General features: G+C 37.5%; 1 protein-coding gene across 2 annotated transcripts in view; it reads right to left on the minus strand.

Moving 5' to 3' along the window:
* zgc:77158 (solute carrier family 45 member 3) overlaps nucleotides 1–20501 on the minus strand; it is a 33840-nt gene extending 13339 nt beyond the window's left edge. Inside the window, exon 1 of one of the 2 annotated variants that reach the window (XM_067436004.1) lies at nucleotides 20366–20501. The gene's annotated coding sequence lies outside the window, so the exon portion shown is untranslated. Of the gene's footprint in view, nucleotides 1–2901; nucleotides 3042–20365 lie in introns of those variants that run through there. The other variant, XM_067436005.1, reaches the window with a different exon arrangement.
* Between the last annotated feature and the right edge of the window lie 2364 nt (nucleotides 20502–22865).

Below are 22865 nucleotides of genomic sequence, written 5' to 3' on the forward strand. Positions count from 1 at the left end.
AAACAGAATAAATGATGCAAACTTCATCAAATATGAGACTAATGCAAATTCTACTGTAAAGCAGTATTAGAAAGACAACAGTCCCATTATTCAGCTCAAGTCATTTCAATGTTGATTCAGTTCAGTTCAATAACTGTGTAAATATGTAGCTACATTTCAGTTATAATCAGCTTGACAGAATTTTTCAGTTCGAGTCAGCTCGACATTGATTCAATTGAGTCCAATAACAGTGTCGATGTTGCAAAATTTTCCAGATTTGCAAGATTCCGCTTTAAGCAGCTCTACAGAAGATAATATGTAATTTTTCAGCTCAAATCAGTTCAAAGTTGATTCAATTCAGTAAGTCTGCTCAATTATGGCAAAAAAATCAATCACAATTATTTAACCTGATTATTGGTGGGTGATATGATAAGTCTTATTTCATGATATGAGTCATTTTTAAATGCCAGTGAAAGGTAAGTAATAGCCTAAAACAGAAATTAAAGTAATACATTGTAAAATAACACTGCTGTATCCATTATATAGACTGATCCTTATTTAAAACTACAAAAGCTATTCATTTAAGAGAAATCTTGTTTGGTTATGATGAACATTATGAATGCAGCAAATGTATTAGGCTGCTGTCACTCAAAGAGCTGCACGGATCCAATATACTGTTACACACTCGTTTCAAACAAGCTCTCTTAAATGTTTACATGCACATAAACACACTGTGTTTATGAGGATAATTACCAAAACGGCTTTCTGGCATATTTGTGTGTAGGCTAATTTGTGTGACCATTTAGATGCGTATCCGAAGCCCACAGTACTTGGCTTATGCGTGCAGGAGGCTGCCTAGTGAACAGCGTCACGTTCACGGCTTAATTAACTTTTTAATTACTCACTTTATATGATATTTGGATGTTACGTTTGGTTTAGGGAGGAACGAACGCGCAGTCGCGCACCTCCGTGAAGGAAAGGAAAGTGACGGAATGCGACAGCACTGAAATGTGTAAAGTTCTTCAAATTTGAAGCAAGTTTATTTTCAGCTAGCAGCTCTACATATGAGTTATATGGTGATTTAATTTAGTTCAATAACAGTGTCAATTTAGCAAAATTCATCAATTATGAAACAAATTCGATTAAGGCATAAGCAGCTTTACAGAAGACAATAGTATCATCATTCAGCTCACATTTTGTTCTCATTCAATAGAATTCGAAGTGTCTTTTAAACTAAATAAAAGGTGTGCATGATCCAGTTGTGTGATGGACAGTATGAAACATGCGGAGGTTTTTCTCCCCATTTCTCACCCGCAGGCCATACTAAGGTCACCCCGCCTTCCCCGCGCGGGCTCTCTGTCATTAGCTCGTTCACTCAGGGCTGATTCGACCGGGCCTCCTCAATGCAGTTGCCACCTCTAATTAGCAGCCTTTGTTCATGAAAAGCAACGTTAATGAGTCAGATTTTTACTGCTTCCAGTGGAGAACCGATCATTGAGAGCGTTATTCTGTGGCTGCTTTTCATTCACCGGGGGAGATTGTGCAATTATGAATTTTTTATGATTAATATCAGGGTTTGTTTTCTTCAGCAGGTCACTCAATTCCAGTGAGACACACTGTGATGGTTGTTGACTTGAATGTGTAAGTCTAGGAGTCTGAACTGATGATTACAAGCAATTGAATTGAATTTGAAAACCTGAATTTGTTTATTAGAAAGCAAATTGACAGTGTTATTTGTGCCGTGACGTATGGATTCAGGTTCAAATCTATCCAGCTAAAGCATAAGAGCGGCAAAATGTATTTACATTCTAAATGACATTCAAAATAAAAAACAAATGTGAAATATAAAGTGAATATATTATGTCATAATCTAAGTATGTCATTACTTTGTCATAATTTCGACTTTTCACAACAGAGACTTATTTTATAATCATAAATTTAAACTTTTTGTCACAAATTTGACTTATGTCAATGATGACTTGTCATAAATTTGACCTTTTATGTTATATTTATCATTTAGTATTCCATATTAGTCTAAGTCATAATGACTGTTATATGATTTACCAAAACATGATTAGGGAGAAATAGGCTTCCATACAAAATAGTTATTGATGCACAATCAATCAGTGAAAAATATATCACGATTTTAAATTAATTTAATATAATTAATTAAAGAATAGAATAATATAATATTTAAAATATATGAAAAGGTTTTATTTATATTATAAATATAAATCTATCTTTTTTAGATGTTAAGAATATTTTTAGGAATACATAAGGAAACTAAAGTGTTAAGATGTGTTGCTAATTTGAACAAAAACCCTAAGAGAGGTTGGCCATAATTATTAATAAGTTTATTACAAATATTTTTAAAAGATGGATACTTTTGTTACTTTTGATCTTGTAATCATCTAAAGAAAATGCAAAAAATGAACAGTACATTGGTTAATCTGAATTGTCAGAATAGTCAGCAAATCCTTCTAATTAGACTAGTCGATTATCAAAATAATCACTAGTTGCAACGGTTTCTTTTATGCTAAGCTGTTCATTTATTTAATCAAATCTGCTAGCTATTACTTCCACAACAACTACTTCATCCACAACCCGGCGTTCTTCTCCATACATGTACAAACAAAGAATCTCCCATACGAAATACAACACCAACACACTCCCTCTCCGAATATCATTTCCTCCCACAACTCTCCTGGGCATGACATGTCAATCAGGTGAAGGACGTCTTCTTTCAAAATGACAGGAAACTTCCAACAACAAAGCACACTGAAGCTTTTCACATTCTGACCTTGAAGAGAGAAGCTTTGCTATATAATAGCAAACTAATGCCATTAGAGCTTTAATAAGAGGCAAAGCACACCAGAAAAAAAATAGTATTTCAACAAGAATAGGCAATATTCTATTACTTACTTCTCTCTAAGCACTTCTCTCACAGGTAACTTGATTTGCTTCCAAGTTGCTCTCGATAATGTTTAAAGTGCTGAATCTTTCTCGATCAAGCTCTTCCTTAGCTCAGATATTAAACCATGAGTGGCGGCGAGTTCTGCGTCTCTGGTTCTGCGAGCTCACTGTCACCCTGCCATCTGATTATGAGACATGTGTGAGAACACTCAGAGCAGCCGCCACCTTTCAGGAGGATGAAAAACAACCAGGTGCTAAATTCATATTTGGTGTTACATTCCTCCGTCCATGTGAGCCATCTGCTCAACGTTGGCAGACAGAAAGCATATCATCTCCATTTGAAGAATCTATAAGAAACTTTGCTGAAATATTTCAAATACAAAATCACTTTGCATTAAACAGGGTTTTTTTAAAAATAGGACAATTGTCAAGAGACAAAACAAACAAAAAAATATAACAAAGACTTAATTAGCATTCTGTATTTATTTTAAGTATTCAAATAAATAAGGACATTAAAGTATGTTTAATATAAATATAGCTGAGACCACCAAAAAGAGCCCATTTCTGCCTTAATGCTCAAGTATTTTTGAAATATCTAAAAACAATCTTATCATATGGTGCAATAATGGATGGTCAAAGAAAAAACAAACACAATACTTTAGCACAAAGCATATGCCAAAATGGGACTCCACAGATGTGACCATTTCACACCCATTCCTTCAGTCGTGAAAAGAGCCCATCAGGGGTCTATCCCAGCCCGTCTCTGTAGGACCAACACCCCGCTGTCCCAATGACTAGACAACCCCCCTGCTTTTCACCCGTCCCATGACAGCTTCCCCCTCCTCTCTCTAGAACGAGCCCACAAGGTCACCCTGACTGATGACTTTTCTAGAACTATTACAAAGAGAGGCGCATTTAATGCCTGTTTCCTCTGAGTCGTAGTTAATTGACTTTTCTGATGTAGATGGGTTGAATTATCCCATCAATCTCTTGCACACTATACTGTCCAGAAAGGGAATAAAAACATCATCCAAGTAGTCCATATGTGACGTCAGTTAGTTCAAAAATACATTTTGGTCCAAAAATGACAAAAACTATGACTTTATTCAGCATTGTCTTCTCTTTTGGGTTTGTTTTCAATCCTTGAATTAAAATTCGAAAGGTTATGAATCAGTGTATTGATGTATGATTCGGATCGCGTGTCAAACTGCCAAACTGCTGAAATCCCGTGACATTGGCGATCCGAATAATCGCTGATTCATGACAGTTTGAATCTATATTTGAGGATTGAAAACAAACCCGGAAGAGAAGACAATTCTGAATAATGTCATAGTTTATGCTTTTTTTGCACCAAACTGTATTTTCGATGCTTCAAGAGATTCTAATTAACCAATTAGAACTACCCAAATCTTACGGGTGTGGAATGACATTAGGGTGAGTCATTAATGACATTAATTTCATTTTTGGGTGAACTAACCCTTTAAATAAGGGGAGTGAGGCCATATTTTTATTGCTGTGGAGAAGAGTTGTTGTGCCATCAACATGTATACAGTACATAGGCAAAGTGATACAAACATTGAAAATGTCAGTTACCTCATAAAACAAATCAATAAAATGGAAGTTGATATTAAGTAACTTGCATTTTAGGCACACTATTTTGTTATTTAGTGTATTCTGTCATTGTTCTGCACAGTAGGGGTATTTTTTCTCTGAATGAATCAGCTGAGTTGATTTAATGACATCACATGTAAATGAATCAATGTTTTTAAATTAATTACTCAATAACTGACTAAAAGACAGCGACTCATAAGCTTTAGAAGAATAAGCTAAAGACTAGTGTACCACAATGTCTTCGATGACCAAGTAAAGCTGTTAAACCAGGTCACGTTTATATGACACGTGACATAACTATCTAACCAAATACTGAAGCACGCTTCACAATAGGCTAATAGACTCAAAAAAATGAAGTGTATCCCTACTGTATTGAAGGGGGGATTCTGAAATCCACTACCGCTTCATTATACCTGTATGTATTTATATCCTAATTATAATTAACTTCATAATCAAAACCTTAATAAATATTTATCTTCCTATATTATTATAATGATTCTATCCGGTAATGATTTTGCTTTTAGTTTCTTGTTTTCTAAAGTGTATATTTGGTCTCTGAGGAGTGACTGAGGGTCTGGCCTAGAGATGTGTGAAGTGTCACTAAACACTGGCAACAAGGTCGTGTGTTTGGATTTTCGAGGTATCACACACACCCCTAACTTGTCAGGAGTGCAGTAACAGTGTTTACTCACTTAGCCCGGCTTCCAGATATGAAATATGGATTTGTCTTTCATTTAATTTATTATGTTTTATTCCTTTTATATTTCCTTTTACTGAAACACTAAAAAGTCGAGATGAATATTGCCTGTACTGTTGTGTGTCCCTCTCACTGAAAGAAAGCACATGTTATCACTATGTTTTGGTAAGAACTAGTTAGAACTGGAGCTTAATCAGCTCCAACCTTGGAGAGACTGTGTATCTGTGTATGTGCGCAATATTCTGTGTTACAGATCAGAATGGTGTACAATGGGCACCCTAAGCGATGGGTGGACTTGTTCTGGGCAAGCTAGCGCCTGCTCCAGATCTGGAAGGCCACTACGGGCCTGATTCTGAGGTGAAAGCATCAACAAGTGACACGTCAGTGGAAACGTGCATCAGATTAACTCACTCGAGTGGAAATTTACCATGACTGTGCATTGTCTCTGAGCCAATCAGAACCATCCACATTGCAGTAATGACGTGGATAAGACCTTGAAAACAGTATAACTGTTGGGACAATTGTATGTACGATAGGGCGAGGCAACGAGACGTGAGAGGGGGAGCGCGGCCTACGAACTCCTTGTGAGACTTGAAGCTGGCTTCTGCTTTTGAAACTGCAAACTATTCTAAGTAAATTTTTCTTTTAATTAATTGCAATCCTGACTCTGTCTTCATTTCTTCCATACTGGTCCTGGGTCATAAGCTGTTAACCCCAAACAGTTCAATTAATTCAAGAGCCGAAACATAAATATTAGCTTCACATTTCTACTTTTAACACTTGACAATAAGGTTCCATTAGCTTACATTAGTTATATGAAAGCAATCAATGTTAGTGCATGTTAGCTCAATTTTAGGTCCATTAAATAATAATCGTATTTTAGTAAATGTTGTAATTAACATTTAATAAGATTAACAAATGCTTTAGAAGACATTTTCACTGTTAGTTTATGTAAATGTAGTTAGCCAATGCTAACAAATGAAACCTGATTGTAAAGTGTTACCAATTTTTCTTTAGAATAATGAATTTTCTTTAAATTATTGAAGTTATTTGCTTTGGTAATTAACATCAGGCTTCGCCATGGAACATGCGTTTAAAGCAATGCAAACTAATGTCTGCATGAAGGATTGCATTACTTGAGTTCATTTCAGACCCTTGTTACCAAGAAGAGAATTTGACATAATTACAAGTGACAATTCAAGAAGATGTGTCACTCACAGGGCATTAAAAGTGTTATCGTTCCAGAGGAATCATGGTTCAGAGACACAGGGGAAGCTGGGAGTTTTAAGTGGAGCTACCGTATAGAATTTAGCAGCATGTTTGACGTGCCTTAAATTATGTGTCAAATGAAAGCCACATGTGTTTTGCTTTAAACCTGGCTTGCTTTTACCATGACATGAATCACGCTATAAGCAAAGGCACTGGGTCATTCAACCAGCATAATGGCCCCACTTTTACATCTCCAAACCATTTCATCATGTCTACTGATCACTGAAATACAAGTTTTTTTTTTATAAACGTGCTCTAATCACTTGATCTGAAATGGTTTGAGCGCTGCATACTAGCTTAAGGATCTTTTGACACCACCATTGCTGCTCTCGTACACCACAGTCCCAGATCTATTCAATACCACAACCCCCTCTGCCCCCGCAGATAAGCTTTAATGGCTCTGAAGGGCATTATTACCATACAAAACAGGCTTTGTGAACATTGAGCCAATGTTAGTAACTTGATATACTGAGGAATCAAGCCCTTTCAGTTAAGCTTTTATCAAGTCTTAAGAGTCTTAGGAACACCCTTAACAACAGCCCGAGTGTCTGAACTTAAAGCCGTGGAGAACATTTCTCCAGAGTTACATCAGAACCACAAGCAACAGCGGACATCCAACCAAAAACCTCAGATGATGTTCAGCAGTGGTTTGGCTGAAAGTGAGATGAGACCGAAGCGACAGTGGAGCTCTAATCCTACAATTAACATTCCACCTAGACAAGCTATTTAGCGGTTGACTTAAAACCTCGGACTTTGTCTAGGACTCCACCTTGATGAATCCTGGTCTTGACTTGGCGTAATTCTCTTAACTGAGATCACACGACAACGGCATGACCTGGAGGCATTAATCTTTTCCTAGCATCCGTTAGCATGACCCCTGACCTCGGCACTTGGCCCGATCATATGATAAACCTTCCCTCAAAGACACAGAGCAGTTTGACAGTTTGTTCTCAAGTTGTTTGATGAAAAAATCTGGATTAAACATCAAATATTAGAGTAATGTTAAAATGAGAAGGAAGGGATGTAAAGGTTCAAATTACTTGTGGTTCGATTTGCATCAGGGTTTTAAGGCCAAAATTATACTTCAGCAAGTTTAGCTAGATGCATTCCTCGACGATCCGCACACTGTCCATGTGACGTAATGTATGTCATCAGGACGGTGCGCGTGTACAACAGCATGTTGCAAACTGTGGGTGTAGATCAGATTGGTTTAGGGGTGTCCATGGTTAACCGATTGACCGATAAACCGTTAAAAATTGCGTAACCGAGTGAAACATTTTGCTCGGTTAAGTGGCGTCAATGACGTGCCTTGAATTTAGTTGTAATGTTTGCACCCCTAGAGACCGCCAGAGCGCTCCCAGACATTTGTAATATCCACAAGAAGAAGTCATGACCAGCTTTCTAAGCGGGCAATGAAGCGGGCAAACAAAGCGTGGGAGCACAAAATGAGAGTGACGGGGCAAAATGCAAGTATTGCAATGCAGTGCTTACCGCATTTTTCAGGCTATAAGTTGCTCCGGAGTATGAGTCGCATCAGTCAAAATATGCGTCATGAAGAGGAAAATAACATACGTCGCACTGGACTATAAGTCGCATTAGGGCAGAAGCAGAGCACGAGCCGCGCGCGCTGTGCATAACGGAGCAAAAGAAATAAAGTTTGAAGTGAGAAACTTGTGAATGACTAGAGAAAAGCAGACGTTACTTTAACTATAATGAAGAAAACAAAAAAGCTAATCGCGGACTGAAAGCAAGATGGCCAGAGCTGAAGGGACGAGTCCACAGATGCTTGAACTCTGCCGGGAGAGGCTCAGCCGCGCGAGTCAAATGCTGTGTGAATCATTCTCGGCTGCATATTTTACTAACGTTACATGCTCTAATCGTGCAGGCGCCCTCGCGGCCACTCGCATTGCTCGTGAACTGGAGCGCATCTCATCCTAATTTAACGAAACTCAGCGTACGCCTCGCAGACATGAAATAGATCTTAAGAAACTTGAAATGTCTTTTAACAATTTAAAACGAAAAGAAATACGCTACTCTCTGATTATGTAATCCATGATGTGCATTTCTCTATATAGGCGCGTTCACTACGGAGATGGTGGTCGTCAAATTAATAAACTAAAAATAACCCTGACGCACACTATTGTTAACCGAGTATTAACCGCTAAGGGCCTCGGTTAACGGTTAATGAAAAACTTGAAAACGTGCAGCCCTAGTTTGGTTTGATTTTTAATCAAAGAAACCTTTACAGCCCTAACAGAAATAGGAAATGGTAAATTAATCCAAAATGTAATTAATACATAAATTATTTTGATGGTTTTGATATTTGCTGATGATATAAAATTAATTGTCAATAGCCGCGTTTCCACTGAAATTAGCCGGGACAATTTGTTCCAGGAACATTGTTCCCAGTAACATCGTGGGTCCATCGGTCCATTATTTTTTTTAAACTACATTGTTGATTCGAATAGCAAACATATCTCACTGCATGCACCGCAACAGACTTTTAAAAATGGTGGTTGAAATAAAATAATGTCAACCAATCAAAATGCTGCATGAACTCAACCAATCAGTATGTTCAGCGCCAAAGTCCCATCCCCTGGGGGTTTCACCCTAGTTCAAAAAGTCCATTCCCATGAAACAATTCTGAAATCTGATCAATGTTTCAACAAGTGTTCATTCCCCAGGAAGCATTTTTATGTAGTAAAATATATGTAAGTATTGGTGTTTATTTCTATTTAAAATTAAATGTGTGCATATAAAGGAAAAACAAATATTTTTGTCTTTGTTAATTCTGAAAAAATGTAATAATTACATTTTAGAACAAATCAATAGGCCTACGTAATAAGTGAGATATCCTCAATATACCCAGCCTTCACAATGCATTGCAAAAGCGAGAAGTTGTCTTCTCTGAACTGTAAGATCCCACACTTTCTCACCCAATGGTATCAGGTTAAGGTGCAGACACACAATCTGCAGAGGCTGTTCACACTCAGGCTTTATGCAGCTCCCGGGAGAGGAGCGCTCAGCTATCTGATAGACATTGGATACAGAAAGACACTTATCAGGTCAAAAGAGAGAGGAATGTGGGCTGCAGATGACCTGAGAGACACAATAAAGCAAGCGCTGATCCCCTCTAATGGAGTGCTATGAAATTACCAAATAATTCTGGAAAGGAAGGACTTCAAATCAGCTAGCTGAAGACTAGTCAGACTAGCTAAAATGTCTTGATCTTGAAATTGAACTTCTTCAGTCAAAGGAATGGACAATTATGTTATTTCTTGACTATACTAGTGTATCAATGATATCAAAAAGCATTGCAGGTTTCATCGACATTCATGGCCATTGCAAATAAAAAAACATTGGAATTCTTCTCAAGGTATAGCTAAAGCATGACTTCATCGCCTTTGAACTTTCAAAGCAGACAGATTACACAATACACACACATTTCTCTCACAGCATGCACAAATGCTCTGAGGCAATATGAGGATGGAATAATGAAAGTGTTTCGGACACACAACAATTCAGAAATCTTACCAGATTGTAACTCTTTCTGCTAGCTCATTCTCACTCTTATTCTCCCATTATGAAGCTCTTTCTTCTTTCCACCGACCTGTGTAATGGAAAACCCCCTGTATGGGGCAGAAATCCTCCTCTTAGACACCAAAATCCTGTCATCTCAGGCCCCAAACAACACTAAACGTGGCCCCCAGCACAGCAGCCCAACACTGATATGAAACAAAGAAGAGATTCATATCAGTTCCACCTCAGGACTTTATTCTATCCATCCCCTCCTCTTGTCCAGCCCACCCACCTACCCCCTTATCCATCTCATTTAAAAAAAAAACCCCGCAATAATGACCCAGATCAGGTTAAACTACTCATAAGGACAGGCCTTTCTCACACCTCTAACTCCCAACCCCGAGGCCAAAATCTTCTACAACCCTCCTCAACATTACCTCAAAACCAAAATGTACCCTTTATGCTAATCTACCCTTACAGTTTCAGACTTCCTAACAACTTGTACAAGCACACACTCTTACAAAAACTACTTTTTTGAATGAAATCAAAAAACCAAGACACCAAAGACATGCAGTGAAAACTTTGCGCTGAAAAGGCGTGGACACAGATGACCTTATTGCATTTGTAGGAGTTTTCCTTTTAGACCAAATTTATGGAAGGAGAGTATTTAAAGGAAAGTTACTAAGGTTTGAACTAGTCAATTTACTGGTAGTTGCACCATTATTCAACACCCAAAATAAGCATGTCTTAAACAAGAGGCTAATTTGCGCTGCTCCGGGTAGATTGCATTGGTCATTATGGAAATTATCCGGTTGTGTCAGTGTTCTTTAATTTGCGCGTCTTCAGTAGATCACGCGCAGAACTTTCCACTCCCAACAGCGTTTTTTTGGAATTGTGCTCTCATGCTAATTTGCCCAGTTTAGTAAATCTGGCCCTTTAAACATAACTGTTTTTGTCTACACAGTGAAAGTCAAATGAACAACTTCAGTTATGGTTGCTACGTGAGACATGCCATGGTGCTTTAATTCACACCACACATCATGTGCTTCTCACGCAATGACTGACACTGCGGTGACAGACAAGACAGAGCAGGTTACTTTTAATATGAAAAAGTCTATACTTTTGTCATTTTTTAAAAGAAATTTAAACAATAAATACTGCTTTGTGGCTCTTTAATGAGCCGAGAAAAATCACTGTAATGCCTTAGTTAAACATCAGAAGGTATGTTTTTTCAACCACGGAAAGATGTCAATACAGACCAAGTATAATGCTGACTTCACATGCTATTGGAAATGTCATACTTCCCACTTCTGAAGTCGTGATTACGAAATCGCATTCAATTTGACTTGAGAGGGAGTTCATGTCAAATTTTTAACTAGGAAACTAGTATTTATGATTATTCCGATAGCATGTGAAAGCAGCACAAGTCCATAGACGTTAATCTACTAACTCATCTGTCTGGATTGTTTGTCAGACAAAATGGTGGATTTGGCGTTATGATTTTTATTTTTTTTATTTAACCTTTATTTTACCAGGAAAGTCCCATGATTGGTCAGGTCACCTGTCAATCAAACTCCTGGCGAAGAGTGAATTAAGTGGTGCAGGTATGACATCACATAATGCTGTAGGCCAACCGGTAGTTAGAACTAAAATCCATTTAGTCGCCAGAACTAATAAGCTAAAGGTATGCTTTAAACAAACACAACTTCAACATCACCAAGCTTCCGACAACTGTTGACAATCAGTTTTTATCTAAAACCATTTTCTAGAAAGTTTGAGAGCACAATTGTTAGCATAATGAGGCTGTAAAAGTGGACTGAGCGTACCTGTTCTGCGTGATGACGTTTAATCTCCTCAACAGCCTCTATAGTCACATTTAGCCACTTGTTATCAACCACCTTTTTCAAGACAGGTAACAAGTAAAATGTCATCAGTATTGTTGATCAATTTTAATAACTGATTATTTAGTTCACACAATACCTTTAAGAAACCTGTGACTGGGATTGTGTTATATAACACTCCTCTCTATGGATTGGTCTTTATTGCAATGACTATGTTTATTGGCATCTATCTTGGTTCATTAAATAATGATTATGTTAGCAAAAGGAATGATGAAATTTTATGAGACAGCACACACTCCCAGTTCCTGAGAAAACAGCCCGCAGGGCTGTTTATGACTATGAATCATTTAATCTGTTGGGTATCAAGCATGAGTAAAAGAAGTAAGGGATAAATAGAATCAGAGAATGTTGGTCAGTCATTCTTAAAAGAAAAGTGTCACCCTGGAGTAGTTTATCTTGCATTTTCCTGATTATTATATGGCTGCTAACTAACTAAATATTTGAATTATAATTATTTTGTTACATGAGAAGAAAGAAACAGAGTAGGAATGAGAATGGGTAAAGAAATTAACAAGTTTGGATCCGGTTCTTTAACAGATTCAATTACTTTAGTACATTTAAGGAATAGCTATCAGTAATTACACTAATTCTCTAAGTTGTAAGCTGTATGTGTTTGACTGATAAAACAAAGCTGAATCATTAGATTCATTCATTGGAAATCAGACTACACAAATCATGCTGCATTTGATTCAGTAAAAATAACCGACACACTAGAATAATTTGTTCAGGAATCACACTTCACTTGATAAAAAGAACAGTCTCAAAAGAGTTATTTGTTTGGGATCAATCATTCAGGCTACAATGATTGCGCTGAACCAGCTCACTATAGTCATTCATTCAAGTAATTTGTTTGTCTGTCTTACCACAGAATGATTGACCTATCAAAATTAAATATTCCAGAGAGCCACGTAACCATGATGGTCAATAGTCAGCGCCTCTATAATTTGAAGTTCCATGTGAGTCATGTAAGGATACAGACATTCACCAAATGAATCACAGTAAAACAGGTATTATTTAGTAGGGGAAAAAAGTTTCCATACCAGAAACTTATCAAAAGCTCTATACAGATACTGTAGACAAGGGTTCCTCAAACTCGGTCCTAGAGAGCCATTGTCCGGCGGAGTTTAGCTCCAACTATGATCCAGGACCGAGTTTGAGGCCCCTTAGCCAGTAGCCTAACCAAAGTTTCCTATTTCAAAAAGAATTTTGTACAATCAGAAAATCCCAAATTTAGATGAAGTTTCAGGAGTGAATGGAACAAATGGTGCCACAGTAGCAGGCGCAGCCTTGAAGCCATTCCCGAGTGGAAAATTCCGTCATGCAGGAGATGCAATTTGAAAACACTGGGAAATTACAATCATTCAAGAGCTCTTTCTATGTTTAGGTCCCCATCCATAACCAGGGCTTGACTTTTTACTGCCTGCACCCCTTAAAACTCACCTGGTCTATTCTTGTAGACGATAATGTCATTGTTTTCAAGTTTAACTTGCAGTGCAAAGTTCTTTTCATGTGGAAATTCCAGATGAAAAGGCACTGGAATATAAACTTTGGGTGTGGATGTGTACATTCAAAAAGACACACATAAGGCTCTCAAACACTCACTGAATCAACAAAACGCAGAGACGCTCCACCAAAAAACATTTACGACACAACAATAGCAAAGCTGAAATGATCATCAAAGCTCATGGCCATACTGACTTAAAACAAAGTTTATCCTTTCAAAGAGTTCAGTGCATCTCAAATATCAAAGGTCCTCTTCTATCCTTTTCCCTAGATGAAAGAGACCTTCTCCCCCCAACCCATATTTCTCACTGTTGCCCAGACATTGATTTACTTGAAGGGACAGTAAATCACAAGCTTTCATTTCATCCCCTAACTTGAGGTTTCCTGGCAAATACAGAATCTGTTTATTCAACCGAAGCATCAGTGTTTATATACGAGGCTGTTCTCCCACACTTTGGTCAATGTGGCTTTTCTCTACCAACATCTGGCCTTATCGCTCTGGGAAAATGACTCGAGACGAGTCTCATTTATCCTGTCCTCAGGGCCCCATGTACAACATTGTGATTTTGACCTGATACGCTGCATAAAAGTATTTCTTGCTATTAGAAAAATAACTTAGCTCTGGGGCCTCCACTGCAGACATTCAATTTGTGGATGATTTTTTTGCTTCCCGTAATGAGGCCTCCATGAAAACACTCTGAGAAGGTTCTAAATTGAATTATGCCTAAAATGGACATTTAAGATGCAAAATGTCTAGCAGTCACATTGCTGATGAGCGGCAGAGGCACATTAAACAGTTCTAACTTACAAACAAATCCTTAAATGCAGCTTTTAAAAGCCCCAGAAAAGCATTCATGATGATAGGTTTGCAAACCTTGACTCATTTTTCTTCATAACCAAAGACATTGAGACAATAGAAAGACCTAGACTGCATTGCCTTAAATATACCAGTCTGTCTTGTGGAGGCTTTGGAAATGAGAATTTTTGCCCAAGTCAAGCCAAAAAAAACAAAATATATTTAAAGTTATAATGTATAACCATATATTTATAATTATCATAAAATATTTACATTTAAATAAATGAATAAATAACATTTCTGAAGGATCATGTAACACTGAAGAATGATGCTGACAATTTAGCTTTGCCATCACAGGAATAAATTATATTTTAAAATATAATCGCGTGTCATCTGCCAAACTGCTGAAATCACGTGACATTGGCGATCCGAATCATGAATCAATAAGCTGATTCATGACCATTTGAATATTTATTTGAGGTTTGAAAACAAACGCGGAAGAGAAGACAATGCTGAATAAAGTTTTTGCTATTTTTGGACCAAAATGTATGTTCAATGCTTCAAGAGATTCTAATGAACTAACTGATGTCACATATTGACTACTTTGGTGATGTTTTTATTCCCTTTCTGGGCATGGACAGTATAGTGTGCCTACACTTAGATATGCTGTTGTAAAAAAAGTAGTCATACTTTCTTGTCAGTTGTTGTGACTACACCAAACAGCAACTTTTCAAAGGATGCCAAAAATATCCCATCTATAAGGCTTGCAACTCCCCAGTTCTTTGTAATGAAAGTTCTTTGAAACCACGTATGCAGAGGAAGAAAATAAACAGCTCGTAGAGCGGCAGTGAAACTCAGTGTTCCCTCACACTCTGTCGATATTCTCAGTGGCTTTCATCCCTTTTGTCATCTTATTCTACCAGTGTGAGGGTGACATGACTGAAAAAAGATACATATGAATATATCTGAATGAATGTCCTTTAAATCATTCTTGATTCTTTACACAAGATGGGTCAAATGGGTTTGTCAGCAATCTCAAGATGATGGGCAAACTATTTGAACTGCACTGCCTCAGGCATGCAATACAAAATGTTTTCATCACAAAATCTTCATTCACCACCATTGTCTTGTAGTCCTAAGAATACACCACATCAAACAGAGTATATATTTCAGTTTCCAACTCAAGCAGACATCACTTGCTCAGTCTGGCCTTGGTTGGCAGCTCCAATTATTTACTGAAATCCAGTCCAGCAAACATTAAAGGAATGAACAACTTGAAAGGAATAAACCAAGCCAAGAGGATGGAAGGTGACTTTCCAAATCTGGTTGGCAGCTATCCGAATCTTGCGAACTTGGCCCTTTGGTGTAGACACGGCGACATCATTCACCTCAAGCCAGCTGGCAATAGCTCCGTATTACAGGTTAGCTGTGTAAACGCTGACCTTGAGGCAAGGGGAGGCTTTCTGGAATGCTTTTTTTATGTCTTTTAATGACAATTTGAGTCCCACCAAATTAGTTTTTAAAACTAGTTCAGTTGAGATACAACAACTTAAATTCCAGATGTATACTGAAACAATATAGGTAACTGTAACAGGGTAACAAGAATACTGACTGAGTATTCTGATGATGGATAAATATGCATAAGGCCCAACAAATAATCTCGTTTCTGAAGCAGTCTATTTGTCTATGAGTTTTTTACACACACACACACACACACACACACACACACACACAGTGAGAGAAATAAGTATTTGAACACCCTGCTATTTTGCAAGTTCTCCCACTTAGAAATCATGAAGGGGTCTGAAATTGTCATTGTAGGTGCATGTCCACTGTGAGAGACATAATCTAAAAAAAATCCAGAAATCACAAAGTCTGATTTTTTTTCTATTTATTTGTATGATACAGCTGCAAATAAGTATTTGAACACCTGAACAAAATCAATGTTAATATTTGGTACAGTAGCCTGTTTGCAATTACAAAGGTCAAACGTTTTCTGTAGTTTTTCACCAGGTTTGCACACACTGCAGGAGGGATTTTGCCCCACTCATCCACACAGATCTTCTCTAGATCAATCAGGTTTCTGGCCTATCGCTGAGAAATACGCTGAGAGTTTGAGCTCACTCCAAAGATTCGCTATTGGCTTTAGGTCTGGAGACTGGCTAGGCCACGCCAGAACCTTGATATGCTTCTTACAGAGCCACTCCTTGGTTATCCTGGCTGTGTGCTTTGGGTCATTGTCATGTTAGAAAACCCAGTGTGTTCTAGGTATGGTGTTCTTGGTATGGTACTCATCATTCTTCTTCCTCCAAACACGTTTATGGGAATTATGACCAAAAAGTTCTATTTTGGTCTAATCTAACCACATGACTTTCTCTTCTGGATCATCCAAATGGGCATAGGCAAACTTAAGACGGGCCTGGACATGTGCTGGTTTAAGCAGGGGAACCCTTCGTGCCATGCATGATTTCAAACCATGATGTTTAGTGCATTACCAACAGTAACCTTGGAAACGTTGGTCCCAGCTCTTTTCAGGTCATAGGCCAGCTTCTCCCGTGTAGTTCTGGGCTGATTTCTCACCTTTCTTAGGATCATTGAGACCCCACAAGGTGAGATCTTGCATGGAGCCCCAGTCCGAGGGAGATTGACAGTCATGTTTAGCTTCTACCATTTTCTAATGATTGCTCCAACAGCAGACTTTTTTTTACCAAGCTGCTTTGCAATTTCCCTGTAGCCCTTTCCAGCCTTGTGGAGGTGTACAATTTTGTCTCTAGTGTCTTTGGACAGCTCTTTGGTCTTGGCCATGTTAGTAGTTGGATTCTTAATGATTGTGTGGGGTGGACAGGTGTCTTTAGGCAGCTAACAACCTCAAACAGGTGCATCTAATTTAGGATAATAAATGGAGTGGAGGTGGACATTTTAAAGGCAGACTAACAGGTATTTGAGGGTTAGAATTCTATCTGATATACAGGTGTTCAAATACTTATTTGCAGCTGTATCATACAAATAAATAGTTTAAAAAAATCATATATTGTGATTTCTGGATTTTTTAAATTAAGATTATGTCTCTCACAATGGACATGCACCTACGATGACAATTTCAGACCCCTCCATGATTTACAAGTGGGAGAACTTGCAAAATAGCAGGGTGTTAATATACTTATTTTACTTATACTTATTATATACGATTAATCACATCCAAAACAAACAGTTCATGTTTACATAATATATGCATCTATTATGTGTATAATTATAATGTATGTAAGTACACACTCCTTCATGTATATATTTAATATATATTTATACACACACACACCCACACACACACACAAAAATACATATACACTCACCTAAAGCATTATTAGGAACACCATACTAATACTTTGACACCCTTTCACCTTCAGAACTGCCTTAATTCTACATGGCATTGATTCAACAAGGTGCTGAAAGCATTCTTAAGAAATGTTGGCCCATATTGATAGGATAGCATCTTGCAGTTGATGGACGATGATTCGAGCTTTGTGACATGGTGCATTACCCTGCTGGAAGTAGCCTTCAGAGGATGGGTACATCGTGGTCATAAAGGGATGGACATGGTCAGAGACAATGCTCAGGGGCAGGCTGTGGCATTTAAACGATGCCCAATTGGCACTAAGGGGCCTAAAGTGTGCCAAGAAAACAACCCCACACCATTACACCACCACTAGCAGCCTGCACAGTGTTAACAAGGCATGATGGATCCATGTTCTCATTCTGTTTACGCCAAATTCTGACTATCATCTGAATGTCTCAACAGAAATCAAGACTCATCAGACCAGGCAACATTTTTCCAGTCTTCAACTGTCCCAATTTTGGTAAGCTCATGGAAATTGTAGCTTCTTTTTCCTATTTGTAGTGGAGATGAGTGGTACCCGGTGGGTTCTTCTGCTGTTGTAGCCCATACGCCTCAAGGTTGTGCGTGTTGTAGTTTCACAAATGCTTTGCTGCATACCTCGGTTGTAACGAGTGGTTATTTCAGTCAAAGTTGCTCTTCTATCAGCTTGAATCAGTCGGCCCATTCTCCTCTGACCTCTAGCATCAACAAGGAATTTCTCCTACAGGACTGCCGCATACTGGATGTTTTTCCCTTTTCACACCATTCTTTGTAAACCCTAGAAATGGTTGTGTGTGAAAATCCCAGTAACTGAGCAGATTGTGAAATACTCAGACCAGCCCGTCTGGCACCAACAACCATGCCATGCTCAAAATTGCTTAAATCACCTTTCTTTCCCATTCTGACATTCAGTTTGGAGTTCAGGAGATTGTTTTGCCCAGGACCACACCCTTAAATGCATTAAAGCAACTGCCATGTGATTGGTTGATTAGATAATTGCATTAATGAGAAATTGAACATCCTTTAGGCGAGTGTGTATATAGTAAATATAGTACAAATGTGCATATAAAATGCATTAATAATAATATAAATTATTATTGTCATTAATAGTATTATTAAATATTATTATTATTAGTTTATCTGGCCATTTATTTTTTATTAAAATATATTTCTCTTTAAGTCATTGACTGCATAAATAATAATAATTTAAAATGATAACAATAATAATTATTGTTATTATGCAAACTTATCAAAAGTAAAAATGACTTAGTAAATCAGATAATCTCCATTACATTTTCAACCAAAACCTGCTGGCTATAGTATATCTACTATGACTAAAAGTGCCTATACAGTCTGGAGGGCTGAAAGAGGAGCATGATTTAGAAAACAAAACACCTTGCCAAGCTTAAGAGGCTCTGCAGGTTGCGTGATCTTGTTTGGTATAAGGCGAGCTGAGTACAGCTGGTCTATCAAGGGAATTTCGGGTGAGAAACATTTCTCAAGGAAGCAGCAGATGAGCCCTGTTAGTGCTGGATCTCAAGCCCAATGGGGGTGGGGGGTACCTTACCTATGTCTGTCTGGTAGAAAAGAAACAGTGGAGGCACACTCCACCCTCCCACTGAGCAATGTGCTTTTAAATGTGCCATTTTCTGTTTATTAAATTTCAGGCGAACAATGTCAAGAGAGACTGCTATAAATAAATACTTGTCTAGACTTCCCATAAATATTGTCTAGCTGTCAGTGCTGACTCATAATAGCTGGTGGATGGAAATGTGACCAAATTTGCAGCCTCTGTTCAATCAATTCCAAAATATGAACTGAACCTAAAAATATATAACGTAATCGACTTTAAAATTACATGTTTGTTTTTTGCTATCTTGCAGTTGGTAGAAGCAAACATTTAAACAGTGTCTGTCTCTCAAAATCTTGTAAAATATAATGACCTGCCTACATAGACAGCAGTTTTTTTTTTTACATAGTCTGCTTCAATTACAAGGTTGCAAATCTGGATAGGAAAATACAATTCTCGGTTCGATGAGTCGGCGAGTTGTTAACGAGTATGACTGCGAGTTTGACGTGGTTGAAAGAGACAATTCTTGGTTCAAATAGTCAGAAAGTTATAATTCAGAATACTCCACATGAGATTTCTTCATAATAACGCGTTTAAGATGCCGAATATGACTGACGCCAAGAAAAAAAAGTAACTGTCTAGGCAGGCGACTCACTATGTTTTGAAACACAGCCAAAACACGAGGCAGACTAAACAAAGTCTCAAAATACTTAAGTATTTACCTCCCCCACAGCCATGTGTCAAAACAGCGGGGTCTCACCAAATGCTTCTTTTGGGGATGAAAAAATAATCGAGTATAATTATTTACCAGTCGTTTAACACCACGGCACTTGGCACTCTATACAAATATAATGAAAAGACAAGTTGCCTATAAGAAGTTTGAGAGTTTAAATGAGTCAAGCTTTATACATTAAACTTCTAAAATAGAACCCACTGTTTATCGTGGACATCACTGGAAAAATAAAGACAAATGTAACCTCATGCAAACAACGCTAGTCTTGTTTGTATAATGGTAAACATGTTTGCTCTTCTCTAGTGATTCTATGCGGCGCGAGCGTATCGTGCAGGAAGCGGAAGTCATTTTGATTCAATGAACAAGTTTCATGTGTTTATCCGTCATTCGAAAACCTCTCTCCGCTGGACCACATTAATGACACAAAGTATAGCTTCAATATACTATATAATCACTTATATACAGAACAGAACAGAACAGAACAGAACGAGCTGATCTTACCTTCCAGACGGGGCTCTCGTATGTCCGCTTGCTTTCACGGACGCTCCGCTGTTTCCCAACTTTGTGGGATGGACTCAGTGACGTGCTGGAATTACCCGGGGAAATGGCATGAATAAGTGCACGGACCCCGAAGGTGAAGAGGATGGGTTAAATCCTCCCACTGAGCTCAGGTCAACCACCAAAGAAGAGAAAAAAATGTGCATGCAATTTCAGTTTTTGGAGCCAGATTTGTAATTTAATTTAGAGACCGTTTTTAAATGAATATCTATCTATCTATCTATCTATCTATCTATCTATCTATCTATCTATCTATCTATCTATCTATCTATCTATCTATCTATCTATCTATCTATCTATCTATCTATCTATCTATCTATCTATCACCGTTTTTAAATGAATATCTATCTATCCACCCATCCATCCATCCATCTTCACTTTAATGTCTTAAAAGGCACAGTGTGTAAGATGTTCAGATTAAAATATCTAAAAACCACTTGAAAAATATATTTTTTGTTGACTTGTGTACTTGTGTTTCCAAGAATTGTTTAACCAAGAGAAATAATCATCGTTATGTAGCTCAGTCTTATTGTTTAAATCTTGTTTTCTTGATTTACCGCACGTAGGCCCATGTTTTAGCGTGCCTAATATTGATTAATAGATTACTGCAGCAGTGTGCAACAAGAGTCTTATACTGTAGTAGTAGTCGAGCGAAAGCAGAGCAGCATTATAACATAACTTTCAACAGCATTATAATAATGTATCTAATATGATAAAACAGCGCTGCGTTACTCCACACATATATGAAGAAACGGAAGCAGTCATCTGCGGCATAATAAAAGCTCTGCAAAATCGTCGTCCTCAAGCTACGGCTGGGTTTTGGATAAGCGGTGAAAAATTACATATTATGGCTTTAACCGAAATCATAATCATCTACATAATGGCGCAAGATAGGTAAACATTACCTATCACACATGACATCACAGCAATAGCAAACCACAACCATCCAATCAATTCCAAATTGACCAAATCAAGCCCCGCACTGCAGTTTTACTTAGATATGTTTCCCAATAGGGGAGAAAAGACCATCGCAACTTGTTTAACAGTCCGTGCCACTATCCGATCCCATAAGGATTGTCTGGGGTTGGTGTTGAAATGATACATTGCAGAAAACTGTTATTAAATTAAGTGTCAGCTTCTTTTGACATCATCACCAGGAGAATCAACTTTCCAATTATTGTTTCTACTCTTTTATGTTTCGACGACACATGTAGACAGTGTGTAGATGATGAGCTCTAATTAAAATGAACACATCCTACATTTATCACACAAACAGAATAGGCCAGTCCATCAAGGGAGGACACTAAATGTTTCGCCCTGGCTGAATAAACAGTGCTGTCAGGCAGTTGTTGAATATAAGGGCTCAGATGGCTAAAGAGCGTTAAAACAGCAAGCCATGCAAGAGGGGGGAGGTGGTTGTGCTGGAGGGGCCCGCTGCGGAGCTTGCGCCTATGTCTCCTGACCAAGGCATGGGTAACCAGAGACCAGATTCAACCAGAATCTGCCACTAACTGACACACAAAATGTAAGACATTTGGTGACACATTTCCTTAGCACAAGCTCTCTGAGTTGAGCACCAATGACAGCGAGACTGCCGGGCCATTAGAGACTGATTGAGTTCACTTTGGTATGGGGCAGCAGAACATATTTGATCCATATATCAAATTAAATGAATAGCTATCTTTGTACTTTTTTGCCAGGAATGAAAGAAACCATGGGGAAAACACAATGGTCCTAAAATTAATAACAATGTAAATTATAGAATTTTACAGCTAATAAAAACATTTCTAAAATAATTACAAAATCTATAATATTATAACATGTATATATGTGTATGTGTATGTATATATATATATATATATATATATATATATATATATATATATATAGATATATATATATATATATATATATATATATCGCGCGCGCACGCACGCACGCACGCACACACACACACACACACACAAAACATTACTATTTTTAATGTTATTACAAGAAGTCTCTTATGCTCATCAAGCCTGTGATCCAAGAAAAGACATAATATTGTAAAATATTATTACAATTTAAAATGTTTTTTTTAATGCTTTAAAATATAATTTATTTCTGTGATGCAAAGCTGAATTTTCAACATCATTACTCCAGTCTTCAGGATCACATGATGTGTCTACTATGCTGATTTATTATCAATGTTGGACACTTTTTTTGTGTGGAACCTTATACTTTTTCATTGTTTAGATTTATTTATGAATAAAAAGTAAAAATAAAGAACAGCATTTAAATACAATATAATTAAATATATTTTTTAACAATATACACTATCAAAGGTTTGGGGTTAGTATTTTTTTTTCTTTTTTGAACGAAATACTTTTATTTAGTAAGGATGTGATTTCTATTGCTAGAAAATATTTCTAACTTTTTATTCACCAATGAATCCTGAAAAAAG

Source organism: Pseudorasbora parva, chromosome 25 (assembly GCF_024679245.1).
Source record: "Pseudorasbora parva isolate DD20220531a chromosome 25, ASM2467924v1, whole genome shotgun sequence".
Taxonomy (NCBI): Eukaryota; Metazoa; Chordata; class Actinopteri; order Cypriniformes; family Gobionidae; genus Pseudorasbora; species Pseudorasbora parva.